The 26124-nt window shown below is 37.8% G+C and overlaps 2 non-coding genes across 2 annotated transcripts; one reads left to right on the plus strand and one right to left on the minus strand.

Annotated features, from left to right (window-relative positions):
* The first annotated feature begins 212 nt into the window (after nt 1-212).
* On the plus strand, nt 213-316 carry LOC122095180. Its single transcript, XR_006145059.1, has one exon. It is a non-coding gene; the product is annotated as a U6 spliceosomal RNA (small nuclear RNA).
* A 24866-nt stretch (nt 317-25182) lies between these two features.
* On the minus strand, nt 25183-25345 carry LOC122095173. The gene has a single exon (XR_006145058.1). It is a non-coding gene; the product is annotated as a U1 spliceosomal RNA (small nuclear RNA).
* Nucleotides 25346-26124: the final 779 nt, after the last annotated feature.

Consider the following 26124-nt stretch of genomic DNA (forward strand, 5'->3'; position numbering starts at 1 on the left):
TAGAATAATTGAATTCCTCCTCCTACACATCTCTTGAACAACAAATATCTGGAATTATTTTGTTTTTGACATGTGAATCTTGACTATTCTTAAATGTGTGCTTATGTAAGAAATACATGGTTCTAAAATTTCACAAGAATTCTTTTGAATTTACTTCTTTTGAATTGTCTAGTTTAAGAAAATCAGTTCCAATTTACATATAAAAATGTACTGTGCTCAATTCAGCAGCACAAAAAAAAATGGAACAATACAGAGAAGATTAGCATGGCCTCTGCACAAGGTCGACATGCAAATTAGTGAAGCTTTTCATATTTTTACAACATCAGACGCTGGAGAGGATGTGGCCACAAGGGGACCCTATGGCATTCTTGGTGGGAGTGTAAACTTGTTCTACCATTTTGGAAAGCAGTATGGAGGCTCCTCAAAAGACTCCATATAAAGCTCCTCTATGACCCAGCAATCCCACTTTTGGGGATTTACAAACAAGACCATACTAAAACTACCAGCACAACTATGTTTACTGCAGCATTATTTACCATAGCTAAGATAAGGAGCTCACCCCGATGGCCCTCCGTAAAAGAATGGATCATGAAAATGTGGTATATATACACAATGGAATTTTATGCCTCCATCAGAAAGAAGGACATCGCCCAATTTGTTAGGAATTGGAACGACTTGGAAAAAAAAATTAAGTGAAGTAAGTCAAGTCCAAAGAAACATAGGTCCCATGGTTTCCCTTATTTTCAATACCTAATATATGTCTGGGATAAGCAGAAAAGATCAAAAGCTATGTGCATATGACCAAATAAGATGCTATTAAGGGAAATGAACCCCAAGATAGTGACACAAGTGTTTTTATTTTCTTTCTTGCTCTTGTTTCTATCATACTTAAAATGTGAGATGTGATTTTACTGTTTCTCTTTATGTTCCTCCCCCTCACGCTATAACCCCTGTTTTCACTGTATTTGAAGTTGGTACACCTACATCCTGTGTATACGTTTCTCTAATTTGGTGAGAGGAAGGGAAATACAAAATGCTTAAATAGGGTTACAGGTTGACCCATTGTAACAATGAGATGTACAAGACACTCTGTTAAAAAGTGAACTTAGCAATTTAGGCAGGGGAAAGGGGAGGGTAGTGTATTGTGGAGTTTGGAGGGAAGGGATGGTGGGGGAAAACAAAGGAGTAGGTAACAATGCTTGTTAGGAAATGTATTCATTATTTGCTCATGCAAATGTCCTCTGTACAGTATTTTTACAATAAAAAGTATAAAAATGTTCTTAGATGGAAGAGTTTATTTTCTCTATTTTACCCATATAATATCGTTAACAAAGAAATTAATGCAGAACACTGATATGAAGGTATTTTGAATAAATGTGCTGCTTGTGGAACTAAGTTATCTCAGAACAGCCACAAGGCACCACTGGGATGCAGAAGCTTGCTATGTTTTGAGGCTAAGAGCAGGGCTAGGTCTCATCCCTTTTACTACCAGCATTGATAACACACTCAGATTTACATTTACTTTGCCCTGATTGGCTTCCAACAGTTATCCACAGATCTCAGGCTCCTGAGTAGATATCCCAAGTAGATAGGATTACAGGTGTGGCAAGCCAGCACAAGGGTTTCAGAATAAATTTAAAAGTAGAAGAAAATTTACTTCATCTTCTTTTGAAGCATTTTGGAGTGATTATATGTGAATTTATTTCGTTTGGGGATTCTTAAATGACATTATGTGAGGGTATTTAAAAGTTTTAGTAATTTTTTAAAAAAGGATACTGGAGCTGTGGGACAGAAGACCCCTTTTAAAACCAAGAGTCCAGAGTCATTTTTGGAAAACAAGGTAAAATAGATAAAATAATTATTTTTTTTAAAAAAAGCATAAGAACAGTTTTGCAAGTGTGGAGACTGCATCTGTCAGAGATAGTTACAAGACTAAGCCTTTTGTGTCTGTTTACAAAAATATCCCGTTAGTAAAAAAAAAAAAAGTAATTTTGGTAAATTGTCCTGGGCTATTGTCTAAACAGTCTTAAAATCCAAGGGTCCAAAGCCTGCCAAGCCTATGCAATGTATCCTTAAGCAGTCTGTGTAGGAATTTGCAGCCCAGCATGAGGTGAGAGACTCCCTTGGACCCACTGAGAGATTCTGCTGCTGCTGCTGCTGCACACCCTAATGGGTAAAGTTTAAAGACAGCCTGACAGTCACCTGGAGGAAATCTACATTGTCACATAGACGACCCCCACCATGGTAAAAGAAGACTGACCTCCTGCCTGGTTCCATCACCTGAAACTGCATGCCAGTTGAAAACTTAGATCTTGTGGGACCTTCATTTTGGTGAAATCCAAAAACCCTCTCTATTCCCACAGTGGATATTGGGGGCAAAGATATCACTGTCTTGCTTGCCTCAGGCACTTCAGTGCATAGTGACTGGAAATCCACTCTATAGTCACAGCCTTGTTTGGCTCTGGTTTGGTAATAATCTGAGTGTGTTATCAATGCTGGTAGTAAAAGGAATGAGACCCAGCCCTGCTCTTAGCCTCAAAACCTAGCAAGCTTCTGCATCCCAGTGGTGCCTTGTGGCTGTTCTGAGATAACTTAGTTCCACAAGCAACAGGAAAAAATGGTCAGTGTTAAACTCTAGCCACAAACAAGCTCAAGGAATTGTAAAAAAGAGGGGGGTAATAAAGAAACTTTAGAAACAACTGGGAAAAATTGGTATCCTCTGGATTAAAAAAAATGTACGGGCCTTTCGTACAGTTAATTTTGTTACTCATAATTGGATCTTGTAAAAAGAGATCAGGACAGTCCATTTTTGGTTCTGAGATCCCAATACCAAACTGTAAATATAAAAGACTCTGCCAATTAGGGGACCAAGATTGGTCCCCGATGCTCTAGAAGAGGAGGGAATGAAGAGCTAAAGTGACTCCATTTTAAGATTAACCCCACCAACTTGTAGCTGTGCTGCCCTCAGAATAACCCTGAATGAGGAACAGTTCTCAAAAAAAAAGCAGGTTACCATCAACCCTGCCCACCCTTAAAGAACAGAACAGTTGCCTAATTGTTCCATCATAAAAAGTTAAGTGGGATCAACCCACTGAACTTGTGAACTTGCTTGTGTGGAAATCTCCTGAACTTGTGAACTTGCTTGTGTGGAAACCCCCTAGACTTGTTTGTTTGATACCATAAAAGCTGTGCTACTTTTGTGCTAGGGGCCTCTTAGAGTCACCGGTTACAGAGTGCGTGGAGGACCAAGCTCAAGCTTTTAATAAACATCTTTGCTGTTTGCATTGATTGTGATCTCTGGTGGTCTGTGAGGGGGCAACTGAAATCGGGTACTTCATTTCCACTGGAATTTCTTGAATGTCTTCACACTTTTTAAGGAATATTTTCTTATGTATAAAGTATGTAGCTACAGGATTTTATTTATTTCCTGTTATCAATTTTTATACTTTTTATTTAACCTTTTCTACAATCTTGTTATTGCCTCTTGTTGCTAAAACCTCATGAGTTTCTCACTATTTGAAAGACCTATTTTGTTCTCTGGGTAAATTTCCATTTTATTTGATTTCTGAGCTGCCCAAATAATACATTTTAAAGCTCATGACATATACTTCTGGCTGCTTTGTCATGTACACTTTTCCATTACAGTCACAGTCCTGTTTGAATTGTGGTAATAAAATACTTGTGGCTGGATAAATGATGAAACAAAGAAGGATATTCAGCTCACTTCATGGTGAATATATAGTCCAAACCACATGGTTCTATCAAGGTAGGTGGCAAAAATAGGGATGAGCCATGTTCACAAAAGGGAAATGGGCTGGGCACCAGTAGCTTATTCCTGTAAATCTAGCCCTGTGAGAAGCTGAAATCCATAAGATCACATTTCAAGGCTCGCCTGCACAAATTTTTGCTTGCTTTTTAATCTTGTGCATCATTTTAGTAATTTAACAAATGTTCTGACAGGAAGGAGGCAAGAGGGAAATTAAAATTTAATGGACTGCATTTTAAGGCATGGTTCCATTAACAAGTTTCTTTTGTTGTTGTTTGTATTGCTTTTTAATTATCTTTAATAGTTGTACAAAGGAGTTCCATTTAACAAAGCAGTTTATGGATACAATAAATTTTTGATCAGTGTCACAGCTTTGAACATTCTCACTCATCTCTTCACTACTCACTCCTTCCCTTACTCTTCTTAATTTATGAGGATATATAGTGGAAACTTGACTGTCTTCTCCCCCTCTTCTCCTCTTCATTAGTAGAACCTCTTCTTCTCACTTCCCCTCCCCACCCACTTGAGTATCATTTCCTGGCATTTATTTTGTTGAAATTTAAATTAGCCTTTCAAAGGAACTGTATTTTTTGAGAACTCTCATGAATCTAGCATACATGTAGAATTTTTATATGTATTTCTGATTTATGAAAACAAAATTATCATTTGTACTATCTTCTATCATAGACAAAGAAAAAAGTTACTGTTTTGTATGGTAATGTCCTTGCAACAATTTTTTCTTTTCTTTTTTGGGTACAATTTTTATTGTAAAAATGCTGTACAGAAGGATTACCGTTACATAAGCAAAGTAAGTACATTTCTTATTGATCATTGTTGCCTCCTCCTTTGTTTTCCCCCTATCATCCCTTTCATCCCACCTGCACCACTTATACTGACCCCCTCCAGGCTGAAGTCGTAAAATTCGTTTTCATCATAGTGTTTTGTACATCTCATTGTTACAAGAGATCAACCTGTATCCTTATTTAACCATTAGGAACACAAATATCTTTTTTACTTTCTAATATATTGTAATGTACCATGTGATTTTTTGTTGTTGCTTTGTATGTTCCTTCCCCATGTTATACTTCCTATTTTCACTCTATTTGATGTCAGTGTCCTGCATCTTGTATATATGCTTCTCTAATTCAGGGAGGGGAAGAGAAAATACAACATTTTTTATCTTTTGTAAATTTTCATGTGCTTGTTTAAGTTTATATTTTTAAGGTTTTTAAAATTTTAATTGTAAAAGGGATGTACAGAGGAGTTACAGTTACATGAGTAAGGTAATGGGTGTATTCCTTTTTTTTTTTTTTTACTTTTTTATTGTAAAGTTACTATAGAGAGGGATTACAGTTACATGAATAAGGTAATGAGTACACTTCATATTGATCATTGTTGTCCTCTCCTTTGTTTTCCCCTGCTATCCCTTCTCGCCCCACCTCCCCAACTCCTCCCTCCCCAATACCAAAGTTGTAAAGTTTGTTTTCAACATAGTGTCTTGTACATCCCATTGTTGCAATAGGTCAACCTGTCTCCTTGTTTCAGCATTTTGTTATTTCCCTTCCCCTTCCCAAATTAGAAAGATGTATTTACAAGAAACAGGGCACTGGAATCAAATACGAGTTATATCATGGGGGAAGAACATACAAAAGAAACAAAAAAATCACATAATACATTGTAAGTACATTAAAATCAACCGCAACAAAGATGAAAACCTCTTGTGTCTCAATTATGGCAACTCTTTTGTTTAACTATTTAAAGATAAAAATATTTTTAAAAAGTCAGAATCATAGCCAGGTGCCAGTGGCTCACGTATGTAATCCTAGCTACTCAGGAGACTGAGATCTGAAGATCACTGTTCAATGCCAGCCTTGGCAGGAACATCCATGAGACTCTTATCTCCAATTAATCACCAGAAAATCAGAAGTGGTGTTGTGACTCAAGTGGTAGAGTCCTTGCCTTGAGCTAAGAGCTCAGGGACAACATCCAGGTCCAGCGTTCAAACCCTATGAACAACAACATCAGCAATGACAACAAAGAAGAATCATGATACTTGCAAATAATAGGAACTTAAACATGTATAACCTGTCACACAATAATGAAAACTTTGCATTATACTGTTCAATATTTTTACACACATACACACACACATACACACACACACACACACACACACACACATGGTTCTACGTGTAACCCAAAAGCTAATCAAATACCTTAAACATTAATTATTGTTGAGGTACATTTTAACTCAGATATCATTTATACAAAAACAGCTGTGCCTTTCAAATTCTAATGAAAATATTTTTGAGGAATAAATACTACAAAAGGCTTTCATATATTCCTGATTATTAATGTCCTTATTAAACTACTTAAATGTGACAAGTTAAAACTTTTTATAATATTTCCTTCATTTTTTATTTACCATAGAAAATGACTTTAAAATAATGATTTTTAAAGTACAGTATTTAATGTTCTCTCTTTAATTGTGATAAGAACACAACATAAAATCTATTCTCAGCATTTTTTTTCAATGTGCAGTATCATATTGTACATTAGAAGCAAAATATTAGACCACTGGTTTCTGGAACTTTTTATCTTATGTAACTTAAACTTCATTCTCCTTTCTCAACTTTGTTTGACTTGTGTCTAAAAATATCTGTATGTAACTTAACCTTTTCTTGCTTTAATTATTACTTACTTGCTATATAGGAGGAAGTAGAGAAGTTTGGAGCCATTCCTGTGCTTTTTAAACTTCTGTCTGTAACTTGATCTTTGAGAAGATAGAATGACAAAGTATTTAAAGAGAGTGCATTTTTATGAAAACATTCTTCGGATTTTTAAAACTTTCTTACCCTAGTTTTGAGTTTTATGTTTTCTTTTTGCTATTACTGGGGTTTGAACTTAGCGCTATATATTCATTTGGTTTGCTTATTTGACTGATACTTCATCCCCTGATCTATACCTCCAGCATAGATTTTGTTGGTTGTTTTGGAGATGGAGAACTGAAAGATGTGTCATCAGAGTCTCAAATAGCAATCCTCTCAGTTGTAGCATCTAAGAAGGGATTATGATATGAACTACAAGTGACTCTCCAAATTTTCGATTTTGTGCTCAGGTAAATTTAATAATGTCCAGTTTCGAAGCATATGTTTATTTAAAAAGATGCTGTTTTTGAATTGACAGATGAAATTATATTCCATAAAATGTTCTATTGGGAATGTCTGTTTCATATTAATTGCATTAACTCTGTCTACTTTTAACATTTCCGACATTTTATTTCCTTGGGAAAAAGTTGATTAAAAAGTAACTTGAAATTAACAGCATTCTTAACCTGGTCCCAAAGCCTTAATCAGACTAGGTGTGTATGTCCTTGGCTATACTATGGGCACTAATGTTGACAGAACCTTTTTTTCTGAAACAGAAGATAGATCTATATGATCCATCTTCAACATTTTCTTGATGCCTTTCCCCCCAGTCCCATCAAGCACAATATTTGAAGCAAAAGAATCCTTGCTCTGGGGTTATCCCCTGGGCCAACTGGATAAAATGAGCAACAAAGGCAAAGCTGATTGGTGACACTGTTGAGGTTTGGAAAGAAGGCAATCTTGGATGATAAAATTTGACAAGAGACTAGTCTAGGAAGAAGACTTCAAAGGAACATTATCCCACTTCTCAGGAAACAGGCCAAGTCCACGTCCACTGATACAATTATGTCATCTGCTGGATTAATAAATGATTGCATTGAAGATAGGTGTTAATTTATAAACCTGGTCTTCAACCAGAGTGCCAAGAACAAGGAAATCTGTATCTCTTCAACAATTTTTGCTGGGAAGGTTGGATATCCATTTGATAAAAAAATAAAATTTGATCCTATCACCTATCATAAACACAAGTCAACTCAAAATAAAAACTAACCAAACACAAAACCTGTAAACTCTTAGAAAAAAGCCACATGGAGGAAAAGCTCATTATCATCAATGCTGACAGTGATTTCTTTTGTATGACACTTAAAGCAGAGACAAAAGCAAAATAGTCAGGTGGGACTAAGTCGAACTAATGTAACTTCTGCACACCTAAGGCAGCAATCAACATGAAAAATACGACTTATGCAATGAAAAAAATATGTATAATTATTTAACACATAATATACATTCATGTTCAAAACACATAAACAACTCCTACAACCCAATAGCAAAAAGAATGAAATAATTTGATTAAAAATTACAGATAATACATTTGAACATAATTTCTTACAAGGAGACATTCAAATGCACATTACATATGCAAAACTATTCCTACCATCACTAATCAACATATTAACAAGAATGGGGTTGGGTTTGCAAAATTAAATTTGCAAAAGGTAATTCAATCAAGTGCATGAAAGCATAATATTGGGAAATGTTAGGATGTTACATTAGAAAAGCAGTATAAGAATCATAAAACATGATAAAGCATTTGTAAAAAAAAACTATAAAGTACATGCATAGACAATAAATATACATGAATTTTCTAGGAAAATGGTCGCTTTCTTCTTTCTTCTTAAAAATAGTGTTCAATATATTGAATCTATGTCAGGTGTAATAAAAACTGAAACACTGAATTTTAAAGAGTAAGAATTTTAAGTGGATAAGTATTAATGAGAGACAAATTAATCAAGAAAATTAACTAGGAAATTAAAAACAACGCACACAGATCCTTGTGGTGTCAACGTGAAAATTCTGTACCATTCTGTGTACTTTCTAGAAATGTCATAGTTGGCCCATATTTTGTAGGTAATCACTAGATTTTTTTTTATTAATTCTGTTTAGCACCAAGAAAACATCCTTATTGTCCAAGAGGTCCAGGACCTAGACTGAAGTAAAGTCTTAGTATACATCACTTGTTTTAATAAATAAGCAAAACAATGAGCAATTTTTCCTCAATAATTTGAGATTAATAATCTATATTCAAGTCATTGTGAGGGGAAGGGCTTTAGTCAAGAGACTTTAGACTTTCTTTAAGGCTTCTTTGTTGAAGAATCTTAAGAAAAATAGTTGAACATAGATAGCATTAAGAAACACCTGAAGCAGACACCCTGAAAACATTACAGAAAGGAATAGGAGAAACTCTAGGCCTCCTTGGCACAAGCCAAAGAATTTTCTTAGTAAAGACCCAGAAACACAACAAGTCAATGAAAAATTGAACAAGTGAGATTGTATTAAATTGCAGAGTTTTTGTATGGCAAAGGACATAGTTAGCAAGATCAATAGAAAGCCAATGGACTAGGAGAAGATCTTCACTTTCCATACAACAGACAAGGGTCTAATATCTAAAATATACTTGGATCTCAAAAATTTAAATCCCCTCAAAACAAATCCTCAAAGAAACAACCACCACAGTAATAAGTGGGCAAATACTTAAAGAGAGACTTATCTGAAGAAGAAATAAGAATAGCCAATAGACACATGAAAAAATGCTAAATTTCTCTGGCCATAGAAGAAATGCAAATCCAAACAAAATTGAGATTCCACCTCATCCCAGTTAAAATGACTATAATCAAAAATCTCCTAACAACAGATGCTGGAGGGGATGTGGCCAAAAGGGAGCCCTACTGCATTGTTGGTGGGAGTGTAAAGTTGTTCAACCAAGTTGGAAAGTAGTATGGAGTTTCCTCAAAAGACTACACATAGAGCTCCCTTATGATCAGCAATCCCACTCTTGGGCATTTACTCAAATGATCACAAACAAGGCCATACTAAATCTACCATCACAACTATATTTATCACAACATTATTAACCATAGCTAAGATATGGAACCAACACAGATGCCCCTCAGTAGATGAATGGATCAAGAAAATGTGGTATATATACAATGGAATTCTATGCTTCCATCAGAAAGAATGACACTGGAAAAAAAAGACTTAGAAAAAAAGCATAGTAAGTGAAATTAGCCAGGCCCAAAGAAATATAGAATCCCTTAACATTATTCTCGGTGCTCTTTAGAAAGCAAATATATTTCTGTTCCTGAATAAAACAGAGAATTAAAGATTTAGATAAATTACACTGACTGCTGCCAGTGGTGTCTCCTCCAGTGAATGTAAAAATACATTTAGCATGAAAACTAGGACCAGATGTTACCTTAACAATCAACTTTCAAGTGTATCCAGTGAGCTGCCCTGCTCCCCAATGCTCTTTTGACTTCTCATAATGAAGATGGTTTTCTTATGTCTATGAAAACATAGAAAAGGTGTGACTGGCAGTGGTGATTTAAGACATAATCGTGTTATGAACTTCTTTTGTGAAATTGGATAGCAATTCACCAACATACAAAGAAGCTGGAGAATCCTGCAGTAGTAGATTTCTTCTCTTCACCCTGTCGCACAGAGATAGGGGAATTTTCTTGCCATGTATTAGGCAAGAGGAAAACAAGGGACATAAAGAGTGCTTGTGATTCCATTCTACTCCATTTAAAATAAGCAACGAGGCAGAGAAGTCTAGGGGGAACACAAGCTCTGGTGACAGGATTTCATCTATAGTTGAAGTGTTAAGGAACCACTCCACTGGGAAGAGTGTCATTCTACAGGACAGACCTGAGGGTCTAATGGATGACTTAATCCTGTCAAGTCAGCCCAGACAAATGGAATTAAAGTGTTTTCACTGATAGAATCCAAATAGTGCAGGTTCACAAGATAGCACCCTTCCAGGACTCAAGCATCAACCAACACAGATAAAAGAGCTTTGAACCAATCGAATACTACATAGGTGAAGGATTCTGTGTGGACACAATTAATATGGATTTGCTTTCTGAATCAAATTTGCCTCCCTTATATAGTAAACAAAAATATGCTGTCAATTTTAAAATAAGGGGAAAATCTCTTTTAATGAACCACGTTTGCGACATAATCAGGCTAAAATGTGAGTTATAATAGGAGTTTGACTTCAGAAATATCCATAATTTAGTGTCTCATCCAAGAATTTAACATAAAATTATGTTGAATTCGATGTGTGCTTCCTTGTTGCTCTTTGAATCTTCTCCACCTTCTCATTTAGAATCTGCTGATATCAACTTCTTCGCAATCTTCCAGATATTTTCTTCAGACTAAAATATGTTTCCTACCCTCTGGTTCAAGTGTCCATTTCTTGTAAGTGGTCACCCTAGATTACTCTAGAAATCTAGAGTTACTTCTCTTCAGGAAACCTTGGATGGGACATCCTTCCAGAACCAGGAATGTCCTGCTGCCTATCACCCACGTCCTTCATGACTAAAACCAATAACAATGGTTTCCTCCCATCACCTCAAAATTAATTGTGTGATGATGAGTGAATGAATGAAGTGCTGATTGAAAATAATTCTTCTTCCAAGTACTTTCAAAAGTGTTCATTCAGGGCTGGGAAGGGGGCTCAGTGGTAGGTTGCCTGACTTGCATGCCTGAGGCCTTGGGTTCGATTCATCAGCACTACATAAGCAAAAAGAAAAAACCCGGAAGTGGCGCTGTGGCTCAAATGGTAGAGTGATAGCCTTGAGCTGAAGAGCTGAGGGACAGCGCCCAGACCCGGAGTTCAGCCCCCACTACCGGACCGAAAAAAGAAGTGTTCATTCAAAGTAAGAAGGAATGTATACATTTTTCTTTAAAACAAAAATTACAGCCATTGTTTTCTTCAGCACCTCATGAATACAGCACTGAAGGAATCTGCTGAGGTTAAGTCAATAATTTTGGTGTCACACACACCTGGTGTCCCAGTGACCAGGCTATGTGTTAAAAAAATATCTACATTGTGTGTCAGCAATTAAAGTTGAAAACCGCAGAAGGGACTGTAATTCAGGGGAAGAATTTAGATTTCCTAAAATAGTGAAATTTCACATGCAGAAAACAAAAACATATTTTAAAAACTCCCCAAGAGCAGCAAGCATAGGATATGTGATGGGGGAGGAGAGAAGGATTTTACTAAAATTCTATCCAGAAGTGACTACATAATGTCACACAATGAACAAGTCTTCACACATCAATACATTCAGAAGTCTGTACCCCCATCTATGATGTGGCTCAGGACTTACATTGCTTTGCCATTACTATTGCAATGAAAGTGCGTTCCTTTTACTGCCTTTTAGGTATGCAGGAGAACAACTTAACTTCCTTATTACTTCTACCCTAGCTGGAGGAGCATTTAGAAGAAACATTGAGAAGCTATTCATTGATCTACTTAGTTTTGAATTTACTGTGTGATTTTGTTGGCAAAAGTGAACATACTTTTATAAAAAAATGTATGAACCCCTAGCAAAATGAAAACCACCTTTTTGCCCCCTATCAGCACTCTGACCACTAGCTGTCATGTCCCCACAGGACGGCTAATGTTATTTAAAAAACTCAAATATTTAGATAATACAATTTTCTCTACTTTAACATTATCCAGTGGCTTTCTGACGAGCATTATGTTCTATTTTTCTTCCTTGTTTACTCTTCTTGTTCCTTTAATGGCAAGCCCTTTTTTGCCACATACCTCCAGAGCAAGGCTTTTGCGAAGACAGAGATTTTTTTTTTTTTTTGCCTTTGCTGTTATCCTCAATTTGGATTTTCTCTCCAACATAGGTTGGCTTATCTCCCTTCATTTCCCAACTTAACTAGCACTTCTTCTGGGAGTCCCTTTATTGAATTTTTTTTCTGAATATGGAACCATCCATTTTAGTCTCATGTAGGATTATCCAATTTAATTTCTATCATTAAAAGTTTTTTTCCTCAAATTATTTGCTGAGTTCACTTAAGACTTCCATTCTTAAGTAACTGAAATTCTAAGAATAAAACCACGCACATAATAACTATTTTTAAAAACGAGTTAATAAGCCCCTAAATATACCCTAGAATTTGCAAATATTTTGTTATTTACTTCAGGTAGTTCTGTTCTAGATTTCCCATGGAACAAAAAAATCTACGATCTACCAAGAGCCAAACTGGCATCAACACTCATCTCTCTTCTTTACCACTAATGGTCCAATCACTCAGATATAAGGCGGAAGGATTCAGGCAGCTGTTTTAAGAAGGTGATTAAGGCCACATTAACATCAACAATATGATGGCCTAAGAGGCAACATTTAATATTTGTAGAAACGATTACGTATAATGGTAACACTCTTAGTCAAAAACACCAGAAATTTTGTGAGAAGAATGAGAACACCACAATAAAAATGTAGACTGAAACAGAAAACAGCATGAAAGTTGAACATTCGTGTTGCCAGATTTCTCTTTATTGACTCATCTTTGATAAAACTGTAAACAATGCTTTCGTTTGTACCAATTTCTTATAGGTCTCTTAAGTAAATTTCACTCTAGTACCACTAAAACTAACATCTACTTCATGAATACAGAATGTGTTCATTGTGTTCGTACTAAGTAATTATTATGTAATTTAACATTTTCAACAGCTTGTCAAGCTGCAAAGTAGATCCTCATGGAAGATTGTAGCCTCAGAGAATCTGAAATCTCCCAGTTGCTATCTGGTAAAGCCAGTATTTAATCCCTGGTTAATTTGTCGCCTGATCCCATGGTTAACTAATTTAATTGTTTTATTTACTCTCAAGCTGAAAAATAAATTATGATATGTAAATGGAAAATTGGGCTGTTATCATGTAGAATTAAGTGATAATTCCACTTGTACCTTATGTTATTTTCAACCTAAAATACAATAAAAAATTTTCACATTTTGAGCATCTATTAGCCCATAGTACATTATTAATTATATTGTATGTAATCTATTGGCTCATTATCCATGGGCATTCATTTTGACATGTCCATATGTGCATAGAGTGTACCTTGTTTAGCTTTCTCCTTTCCATTTTTTTTCCTTCATCCATTCTCCCAGCTTTACAAACAAACCTCAATAAGCTTCATTGTTTCATTTTCATACATGTAGGAAAAGAATATCTACCATATTTATTTAAAATAAATTTCAGACTTACTATGTTGCTATATTCTTGTCTGATTTCTTGGTTTACTGAAACTTTGTTAGTGCCTAAACCATTTAGCTTGCATTAGTTTTCAATATAGCTTCTACTTTATGGAGGTATGAGTGACAAAGATTTCAGAAAAGCATGTAATTTGCACAAAGTGAGCTATCTAATGATTTTTCAAGGTTATAAGAATAATATGTAAATTGGAGAACAAAATTGGTCTTAACATGTACTTGTCTACAGAAAAGCATGAACAGAAAAGCATAGAAGATCAAGTGATTGGAGGCATTCCTTCTAAAGTTATAGATTTAAGTAAGAGACTCAAGAATAATATGTACACAATTTTTAATTACAGGTTAGTGTAGGATGATTTTAATCAAAATGATCTGATAGAAAAATGAAAATATCTCCAATGTTTGTATAAAAACAGTTTTATAAATTTTGGGGGTTAAATTGATCCATATTCTCATCTTGACAAAGATATAATCACCAAGCAGGGCACTGGTGACTCACACCTGCAGCTATTCATGAGGCTGATATCTGAGGATCTCATTTCAAAGACAGTGGGGTAGAAAAGTCTGTGAGACTCTATTCTCCAATAAACCACTCAGTAAAAGCCAGAAATGGAACTGTGCCTCACGTGCTAGCTTTGAGCACAAAGATGCGCTGTGACAGCACCCAGCCCCTGAGTTCAACCCCAGGGTCAGGAAGATAGATAGATAGATAGATCGATAGATGGATACATCACCATTGAGTGACTTATCCTCCTGTTAATATTATTGTGATCCTGCTTCATTCTGACATCATGGTGTACTAAAATACCAGATTTCTTTCTGTATGGATGTGATAAGATTGCTTTGCTTGGGCCTGGGGTACATCTCAATGGTATGGTGCTTGCTTAGCATGTCTGAGGCCCTGGATTTGAGCACTAGCTTTACAAACAAAAACAGAGAAAAAAAGAAACAGCAAGGGTGGTCAGGCAGGGTAGCTCAAGTGATGGAATGCTTGCTTAGCAAGTGGAAGACCCTGAGTTTATAACCCACTTCTGCCAAAGTGAAACAAATCAATGATGACAAAAATCTTCTAAATAATTTTGTGATGAACATATTTGACAATGTGAGCAAATTTCCTAATACTGTTTGCGGCCTATAGTAATACAAAACATTTTTTCTTAAGTCACATTCATTCTGAATCTAATATATAATAAGCTAAATTCAATTTTCTCTAAGATGTAAAAGTAAATAATTCTATAATTTTAAGATAACCAATGAGGAAGACAAACTAGCCAGAAGAAATATTATGGAGTTACTCCACTCTAAAAAATGAATATTTTGGGAAGGGAAAAAACAAATCATTTAAATAAGTATACAGGTAGACTCATTGCAACAATGAGATGTACAAGTCGTTATGTTGAAAAATGAATTTACAACTTTGGGGGGGATAGGGTGGGTGGAGGTGGGGGGAGTATGGGAAGGGATAAGAAAGGGAAACGATACTCTCATACACACATGTAATGTATCCCAATTAAGCCCACTCTCTCCATTTCTTTCCCTCACAACCCCTCCAAACATCCTCTATGCATAACCAAAAGGAAAACTTTAAAAACTGATCTCACTACAGGAATCTGGCTTGCCTATAAAAAAAAGTGAACCCTAATAGGCTTGAAGGAGGAAATTAAATATTCCTGGCACTGAGGGGTTTTTTGCCTTTGTTAAAGTGAGCACAGTGACACACGATTGGATGTGAAGAGTTGCTTTGTAGGTAAGCAAGCTAAATTTAGTATGATTCATTTCTAGTACTGTGTTCGATTTATAATCTTGCAAAAATCAATACGCCAGTTATCTTTTTCATTCCCTCCTGAATATCTGCCTCATGCCATTAATCTGAGTTTAATGGGCACAGTAGCTTAAATGGATGCTATCTTTAAAGCAATATGATGGATCTTCCTTACCTAATCTCTTTGCTTGGGAAACATTAGAACTTCTTCTTTCTTGAGACACCATGAAGACATAGGTAATGCCTAGTGTCATATGGCCCAGATTTTCTCTATGGTCTGCAGAAAGATGTCAGGCCAACTCTGCTTTTGTTCTTCAGAGAAGTAATAACATTTGTGGAAATGCAGAGGGAATATGGAAACTCCTAGCTACTGGTGTTAGAGATGAAGATGAAACAATTAAGAAATAAGCTGCTTATAAGCCAAGTTTCATTGTGCCATCCACTGTTTATTATAGTGTTTATCATATGTCAGAATCGAAATTAAACATGCATGCACTAACATTTTTACATCTTGCACTTTATTTTAACTCTATATTTAATAACAAAATGTAATTACATTACAAAGACAAATAAGAACAGCATAAGTTATTTGCTTCAGTTGAGAAGGGTTCTCTGGTATAGAGAGTTCCCAACGCATAGGAAGTCTCTTTACTAGCTGGTCACAGGTGGCTCATGTCTGTCATCCTAGCTACTCAGAATGCTGAGATCTGAGACTCACAGTTCAAAGCCAGCCCTGGTAGGAAAGTCCGAGAGACCCTGATCTCCAATAAACCACTAGAAAACCAGAAATGGCTCTGTGCCTCAAGCAGTAGAGCACTCACTTTGAGCGGAAGAGCTCAGGGATAGTGCCCAGGCCCAGAATTCAATCTCCACAACCAAGAAAAAAAAGAAAGAAAGAAAAAAAAAGGAAATAAAAGCTCTTTACTTATGATTATGGGTTACCAGGAGAAAAAACAAGGCTTGACAGGATACTGGAAGGAGTTAGTTGGGTTTCTCCAGATAAAGGAATTCTTACTAGCATTCACAAAACTCACACTTCCATTTTCGAGATCAAGAAACACACCAATGCGGCCCACTGGTCTCTCTATAAAGTGAGGAAGCAATGGAGCGGTGGTAAAGATACTATAATGAATGTTCCCCTTGCCAGAGAAAAGAAGAAAAATGTCCTCAGATTCATTCAGAATAAGGTTGCTCCCTATTGCTGAATTTCTGAAGACGCCCACAGCCCAGGTGGAGAAGCCTTGGACACTGAGCTCCCAGTAATGTTTCCCAGAGCTGAACTCTTGGATTCCTGAAAGAGCAACATAGTTGGATTTTTCATGATTCTGAATCAAATGATAATAGGTGATCTCCACTCGATAATGGTTGAGGTTATCCATCAATCTAGGAATGGGAGGAGGGCTGAGCTCTGACTTCTTCAGCTGGGGCATGAAGAGCAAGGCACTCTCGCATCTTTCCAGGGTGTCTTCTAAATGCCGCAGGAGTTCCAGGTCTGGCTTTTGGTAGGTTTTCATCAGCTCCTGATATATGTTTCTGAGGTTACTGCTTTTCTGAGGCATTTGGGTTTCCATTGTCCTGAGTTGCAGAAAGATGACTCTTCCTTTCTCTTTGAGTATCTCCGAAGTCGTATTTCCTCCTCCCGGAGACCCAGATGCAGTGCTGAATAAAAATCTTTGGTCATCTCCCTGTGTAGATTCATGTACCAAACCCACTGGTTGATAATGTTCCTCTTCTCGTATATATTGCTCTGGTTTTCTTGTATCTTCTCCCATATAGTGTCCATTTCCTTTAAAATAATCTTCCGTTTGTCTGCAGCAATACAGTCGACAGGTTGGTGTCTGTGAACCTCATGTTCCGGAGACAGGGAGCAGTGAGGACGCAGCAGGCTCTTGTCCACTTCACAAAACATCTGCTTGGTCTCCTTGTGTGTGCAGCATGTATGCTCCTCGGAGCTCAGGAATTGTCCGAGACCGATTTGTCGGCTGATGGACACCAGACTCTGTAAAGCAATGTTGGTTTTGAGCTCTTTTTGCTGAGAGGGTTGCCTGCACACAGGGCACCTGGCTGGAGTCTCAGCTTCTTCCCAGATGAGGCGCAGACACGGTCAACACAAAGTGTGCCCACAGTGGATGGTGACTGGGTCGATAAAGGTTTCCATGCAGATGGGGCATCTCAGCTCTTCCTGGAAGGCTTGGGCAATGTCCCACTCCATCTTTCCAAACAATGAGGATGGAGAGAGCTGATTCTCCTGCTCTGGTCCTCACCACTGGCAAGCTCTCTCCAAGTGCTGTCCGTGGCAAGGCGGTGGGATGTGCGGAATAGCTTGATTCCCTAGTTCCATTCTTTTTATACTTGGTGTGGGCGGGCTTAGAGAAGGGTGTGTAGAGAAGGGTGAGCAACTCATTTGCATATCAATTGGAATTGAGATTAAAAACAAGGCCCCACCCTTTTACTGTTGCTTTCAGTGAATTTCTGGTACAAGTTGGGTTTTTCCTTGTTATAACTATGCTCCGAACAACCATTGGAGTATCAAAGTTTATCTGATTTGGAAAAGGGAAGTGGAATCATAGATAAACCAAGGGGGAAGCAATGCAACAGTGATACTCACTAGACACTGTGTTGGAAATGAGCTTTACAACATGGGTGGGGGCAGTCACGAGAACAGAAAGCAGGAGAAAGGGAGCGGATAACACCTTAGGAAAAGAAATATACTTGGTGCCTTTTGTTTGTTACTATAACCCTTCTGTGCATCATCTCTATAATAAAATAAAATAATGGTAAGAAAAGAAAAAGAAAATGAAATGAAGAAAAAGAAAGAAATAAAGGACAGGAGAAAGAAAGAAAAAAGAAAAAGAAAGAAAAGAAAGAAAGAGAATAAAGAATTGTCTCAGCAAGGCAGAAAATATTTCTAGGTGTACCATCAGCCAAAAATCGTCAAGCAAACACATAGAACAGGCAGGCTGCTCCCCTATTTATCCTGACTGCCGCAGGCCCTGCCCCTCTGCTCAGATTGGCCAAGCTCAGGTTCACAATTTGCTCGATATTGGCTAGTTTAAATAGGGTAAAATATATTTACATAAGGTGACTTTGAAATATGGTGAAGGGTACACAAGAAATCTCAAAATATACCCACACCCTCTGCTATTTCCGGAAGAGTCTAGGGTGTGTCTTAATCCCATCATGTAAAGAAACCAATTTAAGACCAAAGCAGTTCCTCTTTTACTCAACAGGAGCCAAACCACCAGACCAAAGCAGGAAATTTTTAGCAAGGTTCTCTGACAGTTCTCTTCTCTCTCTCTCTTATTTTTTTTTTTACTATTTTTTTATTTTAACTATTTTAATACTAGTCTCCATGTGATTTAATTCACAACACCCAATTAAAAACATTTTCCAATCTCAAGAATGAGAGATTTTAGAACTGATATCTGCACTCTTGCATAGCAAGAAAGCCACTTCTGAACTTTTAATTTGTGGTCCTATACAACGTAGTATTTTTCGAGGTGAAATTACAAGCTTTTTAGAACACATGCTCTTCCCCCTTTTTCCTGCTAGAATATATCAGGAGCGGTCCAATTTTCCCATGCCATCTTGCTCAATGAATTCAAATGTCCTTGGCCTTAATGTCACCAGGAACTCCTCCTTGAATCCTGAAGACATCTATGTAAACCTGGAGTTCCAGTTGAAGAGTTCCTACTTTTTGAAATACTAGGGTGAAAGGATTGAAGACGCCTTATTCTCCCAGGTCAAGCAAAACACCAGGTGAGTGCTCTCGTGCTTGACTGTGAGTCATTCCAACCTGGTCTTATCAGAAAAGTTCCCTGCCGCACACAGAGCATTCTATTCTGAGCCTGACCAAGAGCACACGCCCTTGGCACCTCTGGGCCCCCAAGAGACCATATTATGCTTCGTATTTTCTGTTTGCTTGTTAAGACCAAGATAAACCTGACCCCTACTCCACCACCTTGCACAATATTCTATCCTGCTGGACGGTTTGCCTGCCCTTCCTATGTTGAAGACCAAGTTGGGCCTGTCCGTATTTCCTTTTTCCTAACACAGGTTCAGCTCCATTTGTTCAGAAAAGCCTGAAGAAAATGTGCCCCACAATACTACCGGATATCAGCTGTAGCAATTCTGAGAGGTGGAACTTTCACATCTCCTCAAATGCCTGGCTTTCACTGTACCCAGATATATTTCCCAGGGACTCGACTTCTCCTACCCTGCCTAGCAAGGCAAGGGGTGAAGTTAACATTATGGGACAGGAACTTAACCAACTGATGTAGCTTTAATTGATCATGGGAGACAACAGTGAGACTGTGCTTCAGGACTTGTTACCCTAAGACATCTTGCCTTGGAAGCACAGTTTCAGGCACACTGTACTGACAGGATCTGTGGTCCATCATGGAGAGAAGGGGGACAATATGAGTTCTTTCCATACCTGTATTTAAAGGGTAATTAGAATATTTTATGCATTGCAACCAGGCATTTGTTTGACCAGACCCATTTTCAACGGTTATTTTTAGGAAACTGAGTTATGAGGGAGTCAGAATAAAGAAAAAACAGAAAAGAAACTCAACACACTAGATGAACTTTAATGGAAAGTTGAACAGTAATGCTATGGTCACACACACACACACACACACACACACACACACACACACATGTATAAATATATTAAGAGACTTACAACATCGTGATTTTCTCCTAAGACTATCCTCTTTTAGGCTCCCTATATTTGAGTGTCTAGAATCCTGTATCATTTGTCATATCCCATTCTGCTTTTATTTGTTTTTTTGGGGGGTACGGTTGTGGGGCCTGAACTCTGGGCCTGGGCACTGTCCCTCAGCTCTTCAGCTCAAGGCTAGCACTCTACTATTTGAGCCACAGCTCCAATTCCGGCTTTTTTCTTTTTGCTTATGTGGTGCTGAGGAATCAAACCCAGGGCCTCATACATGCAAAGCAAGCGCTTTACCACTAAGACACCTTCCCAGCCCCCCATTCTGTTTTAAGTCTAACTTTCATATATCACGGAGAATATGTGGCATTTCTCTCTCTGATCTTGGCTTTCTTCACTTAATATGATTTGTTCTAGTTCAACGCCATTCCTGATGAATGAGGCTGTGTAAAATTCCCTTGCATAGAGCTACCACATTTTTTTTGCATCCATTCATCTATTTTGGGGCATCTGCGTTTTTTCCGTATCCTGGCTTTTTTGAATAGTGTGGCAATGAACATGGATGTACAGGAGTATTTATCATATTGGGGTTCATGATGCTTAGGGTAGATGCCTAGGAATAGTGTGGCTGGGTCATACAGAAGGTCTGTGTTGAGATTTTGGGGAACCTACTGACTGCTTTCCACAGTGGTTGTATTAATTTACATTCCCATCAACAGTGAAGTAGGGTTCCTTCTCTATCTCCCTGCCAGCATTTGTTGTGGTCAGAGTTCAAAGTATTCGCCAGTCTAACTGGGGTAAGATGATATCTCAGGGTTCTTTTGATTTGTATTTCCTTTTTGGCCAGGGATGATGAATATTTCGTCATGTGTTTTTTTTTGTTTGTTTTTTGTTTTTATTTTTTTGGCCACACTCACCCCTTCTGAGACGTCTCTCCTTAACCCCATTGTCCATTTAGTGATTTGTTTATTAGGTTTGGGAGGGGTTATTTCTTGAGCAAAATGTATTGTTGGGTAGCCTTTGATATATTGCTGGTAATGATGTTTTCCCAATTGGTTGGCTGTCTTTCTAGATTATTAGCTATGTCCTTAGCTGGTCAGAAACATTTTTTCAATGTAGTCCCACTTGTTGAGTCACTCTCCTATCCATTAGCCCCTGGGACTCTATTCAGGAAGTTCCTGCCTGTTTGTACGTATGAGTTTTCATGTCATTTTACAGTACTTTAGAGTTTTGGGTCTGACGTAATCCACTTTGAATTGATGTTAGTGTGTGGTGACAATTAGGGATAAACTTTTAGTTTTCTGCATATGACTGTCAAGTTTTCCCAACACCAATAAGAGGCTATTTTTTAACTGTTTGCCTTTGGCTCCTTTGTTGAATATGACTATAAATATGTGTTTTTATGGCTGCATCTTCTAATCTGTTCCTTTGAGCTATTGAGATGATCATGTGATTCTTGACCATGGCTCTGTTGATGTGATGAATTACATATATTGATTTAGCTATGTTAAATCTGAAAGGAATCCTTCAAATCCATCCCAGAGGAGGATGTGGAGGCTGGAGGCAAGCAGACACAGGAGAAAGATTATTATAAGGTTATTAGAGGGGGCATATTTCCAAGGAGAGGAAGCACAAGGCATCAGTTCCACTCCAGGTAGCTGGAGTGTCTGGGGGCAGGAAGTGAGGTAGGTGCATGCTCAGGTGAATCTGGAAAGAGAGAGGGAGTGGCCAGCTGTTTGGCCAGAACTCCAGGGCAGGGCGGTGCTTAGGTATGGGTGGTGCTGAGGAAAAAATGTGGGGATAATACTAACAAAATCAGCCTTCATCTTTGAGATGAAGGGTACTTGGTCATAATGTAAGATTTTTTTTAGCAGTTTCTAGATTTTTTTGGCTAATATTTTATTGAGGAGATCTGCATTAGTGCTCATCAGAGAAATTAGTCAATTGTTGTCTCTTTTTTTTTTTTTTTTCAGAGCCTTACCTTATTTTAGGATGAGTATGATATTGCCTTCATAGAATTAGTTTGGGATTACTCCCTCTACATCTATTTCCCGGAAAAGCTTGGGGAGTATTGATATTAGTTCACCTTTAAAAGTCTCACAGAATGCAGTGGTTAGTCCATTGGGCCTCGGTTTTTCCTTGTTGGAAGACTTCTGATTACTTCATCTATCTCCTTGTATGCTATTTGTTTGTTTAGTTGTTTAGTTGGTTCAGTTTAGAAAGTTAGTATGTTTCTAGAAATTCTGCTTGGTTTTCCTTCTTTAGTGAGTGTAGATTTTGAGTGTAGTCCTTTATAATTATTTGGATTTCTTGGGTGTTTGTCATAATATTACCTGTAGTGTCTCTGATCTTGTTTATATAAATTTCCTCTCTTCTTTTTATCATTAATCTCACAATTAGTCTGTCAATTTTATTAATTTGTTTTCCAAAATATTCCCAGCTTTTTGTTTCATTGATTTTTTTCTTTTTGGGTCTGGTCATGGGGCCTGAACTCCAGGCCTGGGTGCTGTCCCTCAAATCTTCACCTCAAGGCTAGCACTCTACCACGAGCCACAGTGCCACTTCTGGCTTTTTTTCTGCTTATGTGGTGCTGAGGAATCAAACACAGGGCCTCAAGCATGCAAGGCAAGTGCTCTACCACTGAGCCACCTTCCCAGCCCTTGTTTCATTGATTTTTATGGATAGTTTTTTTTTTAGTTTCTGTTTTGTTGATTTCTGCCCTAATTTTTGCTATGTATCTCCAGTTAGTCACTTTAGATTTGAGTTTTTCTTGTTTTTCTAGCAGTTACAATTGCATCAGGAGGTTATTTACTTTAATGTTTCCATTTTTTTCATATGTACAATTAGTGCTATGACCTTTCTATACAACATTGCCTTTGTTCTATCCCAGAGGTTCCATTGTGATGTGTTTACATTTTCATTGAGTTGTAAGAATATTATAATTTCTTCCTGAATTTTTTCTGTGACCTGGGTGTTAGTCAGTAGTGTGCTGTTCAATCTCCATGTTTTTGAGTAATTTCTAAAGTATGATTTGCTCTTAATAATTTGATTGATTCCACTGTGTTTGGATATAATGGTAGGATTTATGCCAATCTCCTTGTATTTGCTGAGGTTCTTTGCATGTGTGATTTATGTTTGAGAATGTTCCATAGGCTGCTGAGAAGAAGTTGTATTAGGTCGTTGTTGGGTAGAAAACTAGATGTCTGCTAAGTCCATTTTTATTATTGTGTCATTTTGTTCAGAGGCTTCTTTGTTTATATTTGTTTGGTTGCTGTATCCTCTGAGGAGAGTAAGGTGTTAAAATCTCCCAATATTATTGCATCTGAGTCTATTTTGTTCGGTAAGGCTGAGAGTATTTGTTTAGCCTGTTTAAGCACTCCATTCCTTGGTGCATAGATATTGACCACTCTGATTTCCTCTTCAGGCATCAATCACTTTATTGGTATGTAATGTCCTTACTTGTCTCTGTATTTATTTTAGTAAGTCTAATATGGCTACTCCTGTTTTCTTTCAGGGTACATTTGAATGGAAGATCTCTTTCCAACGCTTTGCTCACAGTTGGTTTTTATCTTTGGCTGTGAGATTGGTCTCTTAGCAAAATCAAATGAATAGGTCTTTTACTTTTGATCCAATCTGCTTTTCGTTTGCTTTCGTTGGGGAATTGAGTCTGTTAATGTTTAGGGTTATTATAGAAATGTGTCCATTTTCTTGCCATTTACTTATTTACCTGTATTTTGTTTCTTTTCTTTTCTCGTGCTTACTAAATTTGTCTTGTGGTGGTTTCTGTCTGATATGTTTCTTTCATTTTGTTTGTTTGTTTTTCAGATTGTATTCCTCCCTTTAGAATTGTTTGTAATGCCAGTTTGATGTTCATGACTTCCTTTAATTTTTGTTTGTCATGGAAAGTTTTAGTTTCCCTGTCAAATATAAATGATTGCTTCAATGGGTCACAGTTTGGGTTGGCAGTTGTTGATTTTCAGGATTTAGATAATATCATTCCAGGCTCTCCTTGCATTGAGTGACTGTGTAGAGAAGTTCGCAGTGATTCTCATTTTATTTCCATTGTAATATATGTCCTTCTTTGATTTTAGAGCACTTAAAGCCAATTCCTTGCTATTCAAGTCTAATATTTTTACTATGATGTGTCTAGAAATATTTCTCCTTGTATCCTGTCTGCTAATAGTTCTATATGCTTCTGTTTGTGGGTGAGATTTGCTTTCTTAAGATGGGGAATTACTCTGTTATTATACCAAATAGGTTTTCCATGCCTCTATTAAATTATGCTCCCTCGTTGATTCTAATTATGCATAGATTTAATTTCTTGGCTGCTTTGGCCAAATCTTGGATTTCCCTTTGGAATGTTCTAAGTGTTTTTTTTTTTTTTTTAATTGTGAAAATACCATACAGAGGGGTTAAAATTACATGGGCAAGATAGTGAGTACATTTCTTATCAAGCATTGTTGCCTCCTCCTTTGTTTCCCCTTCTATCCCTATTCCTCTCCATCCCCCCATCCCACGCCAAAGTTGTAAAAAGTTCGTTTTTCGACATAACGTCTGCCTTTGACTTTCTGTTCCAGTTCTTCTGATTTATTCTTGACTCCTGATATGCTATTTTCCATTTCACTTATTCGGTTAACTATGACTTCCACTGGTGTTTGCATTGTGGAAAAGGAGCCCTTTATGCTATTAATATCAGTTCTCCAAGTATTAATTTCATCTGTTAATGAAGGGTTTACTGTGTTTTTTTATTTTCTTTGTGGGTCGTGAGGCTTGAACTCTGGGCCTGAGTGCTTTCTCTCAGCTGTTCAGCTCATGGCGAGTGCTCTACTACTTGAGCTACAGCACCACTTCCGGTTTTCTGGTGGTTTATTGGAGATAAAATTTCAAGGACTTCCTGCCCGGGCTGGCTTTGAACCATGATCCTCAGATCTCAGCCACTTGAGTAGCTAGGATTACAGGCAAGATCTGTTGGTGCCTGGCTTAAGAAATCTTGGAATTCCTTTGTCATGTGTTCTTTCTTTTTCTTTTTTTAAATTTTTTACCAGGGGAGAGCATGAATGTCATTCCCCACTACTGCAAATTATGCAATTGAGTTTCCCACATTTGGGGAAAACACAAGGCTCAGCACATCTGGAGTGCAATGGATAATCCTCACCCTGGGAAAACCACCTTCGTGATCATGGTATCTCCCCTACCAGGTAAATATTCATGTCTTCTTTCTCCTATTGATACTTTCACATTTCCCCCTTTATTTCTTTGGCCAATTCCATCATCATTTCTTTAATGGTTCTTTTGTCTTCCATCTCTTCTTCACTTTCACTGGGGTCCTTCCCTGGGTTGTTGTTAGATTTGGGATTTGGTTTGTTTTCCTGATAGTCCATGAATCATGTCTTCTTTCATTGTAATTTACACATTTGGGTCCTGGGATTGTGGGGGTCGTGACCTGAGCTTGGCCTGCTCACACCAGAATGATGTGACAGCCCTCACTTGCCCCGGGCTAGTTGACACTGGGTAGGCCAGCCCATGCCAACAAGCACATGTGCATGCGCTGTCTCCAGCTGGCTGAGAGGAGCTTGTTCCCGTCTGCAGTGGGGGATGGCAAGGTTAGAATCGGGGCTTCAGGAGGGTTGGGCTACCCACATGGGCACAGGATTTGTTTGTGCCTTGGCCCTGGGTTGGGTCTGTCCCCACAAGTGGTCTATGCTTGGCCTCCTATGGCTGGTGGGCACATGTGCATGCTTGATGTATCTGAGGATGAGATCTACCAGAAATTGTTCCATTGGAAATGTCTGCTGCACAATTATGGAAACAGTAGATTCAAGACTCTGAGAGACAGGCATGAGGTTTGTGGCGAGGCAGGCACCCTAGAGGGAAACTATTTGCTAGCAGCTACAGCGATTCCTGGGCTTCTGGTAGGGGCCTGTGCACGCATGAGTTTGAGCTCCTGATGGGGGAGTGCTCTACAAGCGCCAGCAGGTGCTCACG

This window comes from Dipodomys spectabilis, unplaced genomic scaffold (genome assembly GCF_019054845.1).
Source record: "Dipodomys spectabilis isolate Male_0828 unplaced genomic scaffold, ASM1905484v1 ptg000339l, whole genome shotgun sequence".
NCBI lineage: Eukaryota > Metazoa > Chordata > Mammalia > Rodentia > Heteromyidae > Dipodomys > Dipodomys spectabilis.